The following is a 9912-nucleotide window of genomic DNA, read 5'->3' as shown; positions in this document are numbered from 1 at the left end:
ACCACCCCCCATACCGCCCCTTATCGACCCTGTCTCCCCCTCCCCTTCCTCTCCCAGCAGCACCACCATCCACCCCCCACCCCCCACCTTTCAGTGGAATGCTGGCCCGTTGGTGATGGTGAGGGGGGATGGTGGTAGTGGTAGTGGTGGTTGTAGTGGAGCCAGTCAGGTTGTGTGTGGGGTATGTTGGCACCCATGTGTTTCCAGACATTGGAATCTGTCACTGACACCATTGGTAGTGGAGTAAGCAGGGCCTCCTAATGAATGAAGATCACTCACCACACACACACACACACCGTACACACACGTACGCAAACACACACACACACACACACACACTCTAACTCACCCCTGGACATGTTATTAGTCTTCTAATACAATGTCCATGTCGTGGAAGTCAAAACAAACAAAGCTTCCTGTTTCGGGGGGATCGGACTCTGCTAGGAATGACTAGGCTTGGTCTGATGGTTTATTTCCTACTACAGACAAGCTGTTGTAATGCCTGTGTTTCTGGGTGTCCATTTTGGATCCTGTCATGGCCATCGCTCAATGTTGGGGGGCATGCAGTTTATTGAATTAAAGTGGGGCGACTCCTCAATATTTCTTGATTATGTATCTGTTCCTGTTGACTTCTGAGTCCATTTATCTTTTTTATCCAAAAAGGACAATGGGACCAAATTGGTGACCACCTGCTCTAAAAATCAAATTAGGCCCTCACCACATATTCCCCCCCAAAAATGGTGTGTGTGTGTGTGTGTGTGTGTGTGTGCGTGCATGCGTTAGTGTGTGTATGACACATCTGCAACTTAAGCTTGACGCATGACACTTCGGTCATATTCAATATAATTAGCCGTCGTGAATCTTCCCTGTTATTATGATAAATAGGTTTCTCACTGTCAATTTTCTGGGACATGACGATCCAGTAATGAACATATGTAGGCTTGACACACCAAGACTTTTACGATCACTACACAAACTTTCCAGCTGATATTGTGTCCTCTAACCGGTTCAAATGTTGGCTTTCAGATCCTGCATGTTCTAGAATTTCCACATTTCTAGTTTTACCCCTATCTAACTCCTAACTTTCTCTGACCCAAAATGCGGTTGTATGTGCATGTTCAGTTTTACCCCAACTCCAACTTTCCCTTGTCATAAATTTAGCTAGGAAGCATCCGCTTCTGTCCCCTTTGGTCATGGTGCTACTAATTACTCATGTGTTTAGCGTAATTGTTCATTTAGTGACATTAGTGACTAGTGAATGTTGGGCAGAGGGACTGTGATTGGCTAGGCTGGGAGTAGCTCTTCCTTCCCCTTCCTCTTCAGCCAGGACCCTTTCAATTTCCCTTTCACCTCTCCAGTGTCTGCCCCCTTTTCACAGTGGAGGGGGAAGACAATGGAGAGCGGTCCCCTCCCCCTTCCTCTCCACTTCTCCCCTATTCCTCCCCCCTCTGCCCTCGTAGGCGTCCTGATCGAGAGGCTCGGGGCTTTGGTTTGTCACAGCCATTCAGCTGAGACTGATTGTGATTGCGGCAGATGGGCTGGAGTTTTCCAGGCAGCCAGGCCTCTCTCTCTCTCTCTCTCTTTCGCTCTCTCTCTCTCGCTCTGAAAAGAGCTCAGTCAGAAACATCTCAAGCCGAGCTCCGCTTTCCCACTCACGTCCCTGGTCCCCCTCCCCCCCTCACTGCTGTCACCCATCCCTCCCCCCATCTCTCCTACCACCCCCCATCTCCCCTGAGGAAAGTGCCACCTTCAGAGCCAGCAGCCATCTCACCCCCCTTCCTACACCCCCCAACACGTTAAACGTCCCGTAGCTTGAGCAGGAGAAAACCGCTGAGGCACAGAAGGAGGAGGGACCTCGAGAGCGAGACAGAGAGAGAGAGAGAGAGAAACACACGGTGTGAGAGCGACAGACTATGTAACGCGAGTGTGAGCGAGAGAGGGATAGAGAGAGAGGAGAAAGAGGGAGAAACAGCGTTGAGAGGCAGCAGTGTGCATGTTGTCAGAGGGAGAGAGAGAGAGAGAGAGAGAGAGAGAGAGACAGTGTGTGAGAGTGAGGACAGGCAGAGATTGTGTGTAGAGCAAGTCAGAGAGAGAGAAAGAGGGAGTGCAATAGAAAGAGAGCTGCTCAGCTAGAGAGAGAGAGAGAGAGCGATCGCTGTTCTGCGCAGTTGTCACACCGAGCAGAGGGCTGCGTTGTGGATGTAAACTTTATCGTGGGTGGGATCAGTGGCTTGCAGCAGCTGCTGTGCAGTGCAGCGTGCAGCAGCAGGATTACCATGTGTGTCAACTGAAGACAGAACACCAGGATGCAGCACCTCAGGCAGGGTAAGGAGAACTCGCAGACGCTCATAACACCACCACTCTTTTCCCTTTAAGACAGGAGATGTCCCTTTAAGAGTGGAGATGTCTCTTTAAGAGTGGAGATGTCCCTTTAAAACAGGAGATGTCCCTTTAAGACAAGAGATGTCCCTTTAAGAGTGGAGATGTCCCTTTAAAACAGGAGATGTCCCTTTAAGACAGGAGATGTACCTTTAAGAGTGCAGATGTCCCTTTAAGACAGGGGAATTCAGCAGTATTTTTTCTCAGATTGTGTGGGCTGGTGCATAGGCTTCTACGCGACCAATAATAGTAGGCTATTATGTTGGGCTTAAAGGTGTTGTGTTTTCTTCCTATTGTCACTTCATGTTGCCGTGAATTTCAGCCAGATGTGTCCTTTAAGTTGCAAGAAGCCGCAAAGTTAAATACAGTGTACATGCTCTCTTGCTGTGTACGTGTCGTTGATTGTAGCGTTGTCACATTTGGCCGGTTGTGTCTCTTTAAATCAGGGTCAGCTGTGTTTATCCAACTGGTTCCGATGAGCGTGTAGCCTAACGTTAGCTTCATTTCTTATTTAGGGAATTAGGCTACTTGCATGTGCAGGAGATGATCCTGATTTGCAGGATCCCTTTATTAGCGAGTGCAGGGAAAAGGAAAGCAATTGTGTGCCCTGTTGCTAGTGGCAACGGCACGGAGGCCAGCCCTGTAAGCGGCTTTAATTGTGATTGATAACAGAGGAAATATGTGCCCAATCGTTCAAGGAGAGGTACAACAAGCTAGTCTGGGAGGTGTGTGTGTGTGTGTGTTGGAATGTATTTGGTCTCCTCTTAGCCATATTAAAGATTGGTATGTTTCCCCCAGCAGTGACTGTACTCCTGCCATAGAAACAGCAATGGTGGGGTATGGATTGTGCTCCCTTGCTGGGACTGTGTGTGTGTTCACATCAAGTACACAGCAAGCTTGGGTGCCCCTGGCTCTCCACCTGTTTGTGTGTGTGTGTTGTGGATGGATGGATGGATGGATGTGGCCAGCTCCATTGTACTGCTGTGGGGCTCCCCTAGATCCCTACCCCTATTCCTCCATGACAGGTGAGGAAAGAGCTAGCTATCTACCTCCATACTGTATGTCAGCCCCACAGCAGTCACTGTATAGGGGGTGACAGTACTGCATACACACCCTTATCAACAGAACCCTTAGCTGTCACTCAAACACCACTGATTTGAATGACGGCTCCTATTTCTGTCTTGTTGATTATCTGCGTAAACAACGAGGCGACAGAAACACATAAACATGACAACACAGGACCATGGGACATGACAACACAGGACCATAGGACATGACAACACAGGACCATGGGACATGACAACACAGGACCATAGGACATGACAACACAGGACCATGGGACATGACAACACAGGACCATGGGACATGACAACACAGGACCATAGGACATGACAACACAGGACCATGGGACATGACAACACAGGACCATAGGACATGACAACACAGGACCATGGGACATGACAACACAGGACCATAGGACATGACAACACAGGACCATGGGACATGACAACACAGGACCATAGGACATGACAACACAGGACCATAGGACATGACAACACAGGACCATGGGACATGACAACACAGGACCATGGGACATGACAACACAGGACCATAGGACATGGCAACACACGACCATGGAACATGACAACACAGGACCATAGGACATGACAACACAGGACCATGGGACATGACAACACAGGACCATAGGACATGACAACACATGACCATGGAACATGACAACACAGGACCATGGGACATGACAACACAGGACCATAGGACATGGCAACACATGACCATGGAACATGACAACACAGGACCATAGGACATGACAACATGTTTGTTGGTTTATTTTCTCCTGTCAAACTGTGTTATTCTGACTCAAACAAACACACTTGCATTGCAGTTAGACTATGTAATAGCATTGCAGTTTACTCTGTTATTCTTTAACAACCTATTTTTGAATCACCAGGGAGGCTATGATTGTCTATAATTATTCACTGTAATGTTATATGATTCAGGCTAAGTTGCCCCCAAGGCAGTGCTATAGTTAAGGTCCAGGCTGAGATGCCCCCAAGGCATTGATACTTTACAGGCAGCCTGGGCCAACTTCTGCCCAGTGAAAGTGTTCACACTGGGCAGATGTGTTGCTGGTGCTGCCCAGTTTGAGGCCAGCGGCCTCTGAAACATACCTGGGGATTAGTTTAAGAGGATTGCGAAGTGGAGAGATTTGATTTTATGGAATTAAAAGCGTCATGATGCATGTGTCCCCGCGATGAATGAAAACATTTTCTGAGTGGCATGATCTTTTTTCCCCTCATTCCATTCCCGTACAGAGTTTGATGTTAATGTATACATTTATTTCAATGTCATTAGCTGTACCATGTGACCTATATGGAAGCAGTTTAAAGTGTTGTTTGTGTAACAAATGTATTGTGGATTCACTGGATTGGTTGTGTAAATGCCCTATCTGTTATGATCCCACTAAGAGTATACTTTCAGATGAAACAATATGAATGTTGAAAGTTTATCTTTTAGTGGAAGTACTGTAAATGTTGTCATGCCAGTCCAACCAGTGGTATGGTGGCACAACATATTATCCACTCACAATGTCCTGCCAACCACTTTGTATGTAATCCAAATGTCTACATAGACAGTCAATTTGTTGACAGACAAGCCGCTGGCAGTAAGCCTACAGGGATCACAACCAGTTACTGCCATCCCCCTCATCAAATATTATGCTTTTAGTCCTCTCTCTCTCCTCTCTCGCTCTCTCTCTCTCTCTGCTCTCTCTCTCTCTCCTCTCTCTCTCTCTCTCTCTCTCTCTCTCTCTCTCTCTCTCTCTCTCTCTCTTCTCTCTCTCTCTCTCTCTCTGTCTCTGTCTCTCTCTCTTCTCTCTCTCTCTTCCCTCTCCTCTTCCCTCTCTCCCCCTCTCTCCTCCCCTCTTCCATTCATCGACCCAGCTAGCATATTGGGTTCAGGTCAAAATGAATTACTGAGGAATGTTCTCCTGTTCAATGGCCAGCCCCAGTGTGTCCCAGCATGGGAGCATTTCCACCTCATTTGCAGCCAGACTCGTTTCATTTGGGAAAAGGACCCAATTCCCCAGAGGCCAGTCTATCTCCCTCTCTGCATTGTCCAGCACTGGGGTTGGACACCCTCACACACATACAAACACACACACTTAAATTGGCATGCACACACACGCACACGCACACACACACACACACACAGTTGGGAGACCCAGAGGCGCCCATAAAGCAGTAATGATGTGAACGTGTGAGGCCTGAGTTCCTCTCCCCTCTCTAACCCCTGGCTCTGTTTAGACAGTCTGTACTGCTGCTGACGACCACTCACATCAATTAAGAGCAGCAGTGAATGCATTCCTCCCATAGCCCCGCTACACATTTATCTTGCTAAGAACAGCACGTGGGAAAGTCTAAAAACAGCAGAGGTCTTCGGAGGGCTCTCCGGCATAGGGGACAAGCCAGTATGAGCCTGTTTCGGTCTAAGTCTGTCTAAGTTGCCCTGTTGAAAATGGGGCAAGGCAAATGCCTTGTCTCTGATGGATAGCTCAGTCTTTTGAGATTAGCAAGATTTCAGCTTGGCAGCTATGTAGGCTATATGAATGTATTTGTTCTACAGCTGCAACGACTCTGCTTGTTTTTCGATTGCCAACATAGTTTAAAATGTGAAAGACATATTTCAAATGTGAAAGACTGTTATATCCTTGTCATGTTTTGGCTGACTGCCTTCTGAATCTAGTGTCCCACTCCAAAGCAACATTAAAGTTAATACCCCAACACCATTTATTGGCAATAAAAGGGTTTTATGTGGTAACTGTCAATGGATGGTGTTGGTGGAATCTGATTACTCCTTTGCCTTTAGAGACAAAGTACAGTATTACCCTGTTAAATTATGTCATTAAAACGCCACATTCTTGTGGTTTAAAACGGCTGGGTTTGCTCCATGGGCGTTCTTCAAGGTGAAAATGTTAGCAGGACATTTTTCCAGTCGCTAACTGCTAAATTGCTAGGTTTGCCAATCAGGTTTGGCTCACAAAATAAAGCCATGGATTATATTTCTCATCAGAGTCTTTGTGCAATGACAGATTCTTGGAACACAGGCTTGTTGTGCCTCTTTAAATATAACCTTAATCTTTAATTGTGTTGGCAATCTATCTCTTTGATACATGTGTCCACTAAGGATTAAGTTTAAGAGATAAAACCGGTGGACATAAAACTTATTTGGAAACAACCCACATTGGATTTAGTTTTAAGACTTTAAGACTAGTTTTAAGCAGTAGGCTTTCAGCAGTAACTGGGTCATATAACTTTCACATGCAAACTCTTTATGAGAAGATTGATGTGTCCGCCGTCATTTGAGAGTTGTTTGGCATCGAAGTCTCTTACTTTAAAAGTTGATCTCACAAAATTGTGATGAGAAAAGCTACAACATGAACGGTATACTCTTGCAGCCTCACAGTCCAACCAAGGTGCATGGTTCAAGAAAAGGACAGGATATGTGACAGGCATCTACTTTAGAAGAAAATACTTTATTGTTAAAACCTAGAAACATAAGCTTCCATCATGATTCTTAACCAAGGACAGTTCTCAAACCATTCTAGTAACATCTCTTGATTTATCTTTTCACACGTTTTAAAGATACCCTTTTCAGGAAACAAAACCATTTATGACGTTTGTTGGGAATTAACTGGAGCGTATGTATCAAGCCTCTCAGTTGGAGTGCTGATGTAGGATCAGGTTCCCCCTGTCCATGTAATCTTATTCATTGTGATATAAAAGGCGAAACTGATCCTAAATCAGCACTTTGAGTTACATACAGCCCATGGCTTCAGATTGAGGTTAACCGAGCCTGGGGAATGTCAACAAACGTCAGCTCCCCTCTATCCCAATCGTAAATCACAGGATAATTGTGGGAGAAACAAGCAGACCTCATCCACTTGCTGTTTCTTTTCTTTTTATTTGGCTCAGTGTGGTCAAAACTGGTTTGGCTGCTGGTACCTGGTGCTCTCTTACATAGAGACATAGATGTAGGTGTGTGTGTGTGTGTGTGTGTTCACATCTGTAAGTGTGTGTCAGTGTGTGACATAGCTAACACGTTGTAATGGCCTCTCCAGGGAGACCTGGGACCCTTGAGAGAATGAGAGCCAGTGTTTACCCGTACCTTTGTGTCTATTGTAGAGGAATGACTTGTTTGTCTGCTGCTGTAAAAGTGGAAAGTGTTTGCGTTGCCTCTGAAACGATGGTAGATGGCTTGCCATTCACAATGAGTGAAAAGGGACCAGGGGTGGCCTTTAAAACTAGCCTGGATGAGTCAGCAGTAAACAGCCATAATGGGGTATGGAGTGTGTGTGTGTGTGTGTGTGTGTGTGTGTGTGTGTGTGTGTGTGTGTGTGTGTGTGTGTGTGTGTGTGTGTGTGTGTGTGTGTGTGTGTGTGTGTGTGTGTGTGTGTGTGTGTGTGTGTGTGTGTGTGTGTGTGTGTGTGTGCGTGTGTGTGTCTGTGAGGCTTAAGAGTGAGTCCCCCCATATTCAGAGGCAGTCAGTGCATTTGAAAGGCCTGCTGCAGAGCGAATGAAAAGTTTGTGATGGTTGTTGTCACGTGTTGGACAGTGTGACATCAACACTGGCTCCATGGGGAAAGGAATGGACAGATAAAGACAATTATAGGAGTGATACACACATGATGAAATGTCGGAGCGTGAGTGTCTGCCCGACTGACTGTGGTTTGATAAAGATGGTGTGTGTGTGTGTTTGTGTGCATGCATGCATACGTGTGTGTGTACATACAGTTCCCGTGCGCATCCATGCACGTTTGTGTCTGGTTCCAACATTGAACACCTGCAGTGGTTTGTGACTGATGATTCACAATCTCCATTCATCGTGCCCGAGCCGACTGTCTGTATTCTGTCTGTGAGCGGTCTTGAGATGGTGGCGCATCGGAGGCCATTTCAGAGCACACCTGTTCTGTCGGAGTGTTGCGTTCCGTCTGAGGTGGAATGCGTCTGACTGTGGCTGATGTGGTTTGGAAACAATCGAGGTCAGCCGTGACATGCCCAATGAGAAAACTTTTAGAGAGATGAGGGGAGGTGTGGGGGGGATCCTTGCTCACTAGGAACATTCTAAACCCTGTCAGACACAAGGCTTCGGAGTTAAAATTTGCCATAGCTGTCATTGGACAGAGAATTAGGGGTTTGTGTGACTGTTACTGATCGTTGATGGGTAATATGAGGTAAACATCCTTGGGTTTTCTTATTGTGTGGAAATGAATGTGTTGTAATTTCAGAAGACAAGCCAATTGGCAAAGCATATAATATGTGAACAACATTCCATTAGATATTTTTCTACTGTATTTTGTAAAATATGTTTCTGCCTCTGAAAAGATTCATGCTTCGTTCACTGGCTATTCTCTATCAAGGCTGTTCATAATTTATAAAGTGTTAAAATGTCTTGAAAGATGGAGCCATTCTTCTTATTCAAAACGATGCTTTTGTGTCCAGTCTGTATAGCCTCACAATGATAGATACGGAGGTGTTCTTTGTGTGATTCTAAAGAAACCTCGTCATGTTTCATGTCTTCCATTATTGATGCATGCGGTGTGGTAACACTCACTCGGCCCTCTGACCCCCTCGTTTCATGGGTGTGTGAGGTGATAACATATGGCTCCAGTCTCCCGCTGTTCTCCCGTGTAGCCCAGGTCTGGAGAGGGTACCAGAGGTCAGACCCCAGATGTGGGTGGTGTGTATAGTACCCTCTCTCTGCCTGTCAGTGCAAGGGGGAATGTTTTCTAGGGACATGGCTGTATCTGCATAACATAGATGTGCGTAGATGCACGTGCACACACACACACACGCACGCACGCACGCACGCACGCACGCACGCACGCACGCACGCACGCACGCACGCACACACACACACACACACACACACACACACACACACACACACACACACACACACACACACACACACACACACACACACACACACACACACACACACACACACACACACACACACACACAGGGGGACAGTAGCCATCATTGCTTTCTAATGGATGCTATAATTTAACAAATGCCTGAACAAACTCATTGGCCTGACGCTCCATGGAGGGAAATTTGGCATTGGAATCACAGAGAGGGTTGCATAACCGTGGGGTTAAGGGAATGACGTGCTCAGGAACTGGCCAAAAAGAGCGCCAACCGGCAAGGTCTCTCCAAACACACACAGACACATGTTTAGTCACACACGCGCACACACACCAGATTAGTGCATTTGCAATGTTAAAACTCAGCGTGGAGCTAGCCAGGGCTAATGCGTAAATGCATGGGGACCCATCATCCTCCAAATATTTATGCTTCCCATCCACTTCACTCTGTGTATATTTGCGGTTTGCTCAGATCGAGATAATGTCATGGTTTAGATGTTCCGTTTGCTTATGTAATCCTTGTATTAACACTATCGGAGGGCTATTTTATTCAGGCATCCTTTTCCCAGAGTGGTGTGTTTAGAGTG

At 46.4% G+C, this 9912-nt stretch overlaps 1 protein-coding gene across 1 annotated transcript in view; it reads left to right on the top strand.

Annotated features, from left to right (window-relative positions):
* The first annotated feature begins 2082 nt into the window (after positions 1 to 2082).
* The window catches only part of LOC123484795 (nck-associated protein 5-like), a 96487-nt gene continuing 88657 nt past the window's right edge, over positions 2083 to 9912 (top strand). The window contains 1 exon segment of the mRNA XM_045215520.1: positions 2083 to 2325. The gene's annotated coding sequence lies outside the window, so the exon portion shown is untranslated.

The sequence above is a fragment of the Coregonus clupeaformis genome, unplaced genomic scaffold (genome assembly GCF_020615455.1).
Source record: "Coregonus clupeaformis isolate EN_2021a unplaced genomic scaffold, ASM2061545v1 scaf0464, whole genome shotgun sequence".
In the NCBI taxonomy this organism is placed as follows: Eukaryota; Metazoa; Chordata; class Actinopteri; order Salmoniformes; family Salmonidae; genus Coregonus; species Coregonus clupeaformis.
Note: the sequence above shows the minus strand (reverse complement) of the source record. Positions and strands in the feature narration are given on the sequence as shown.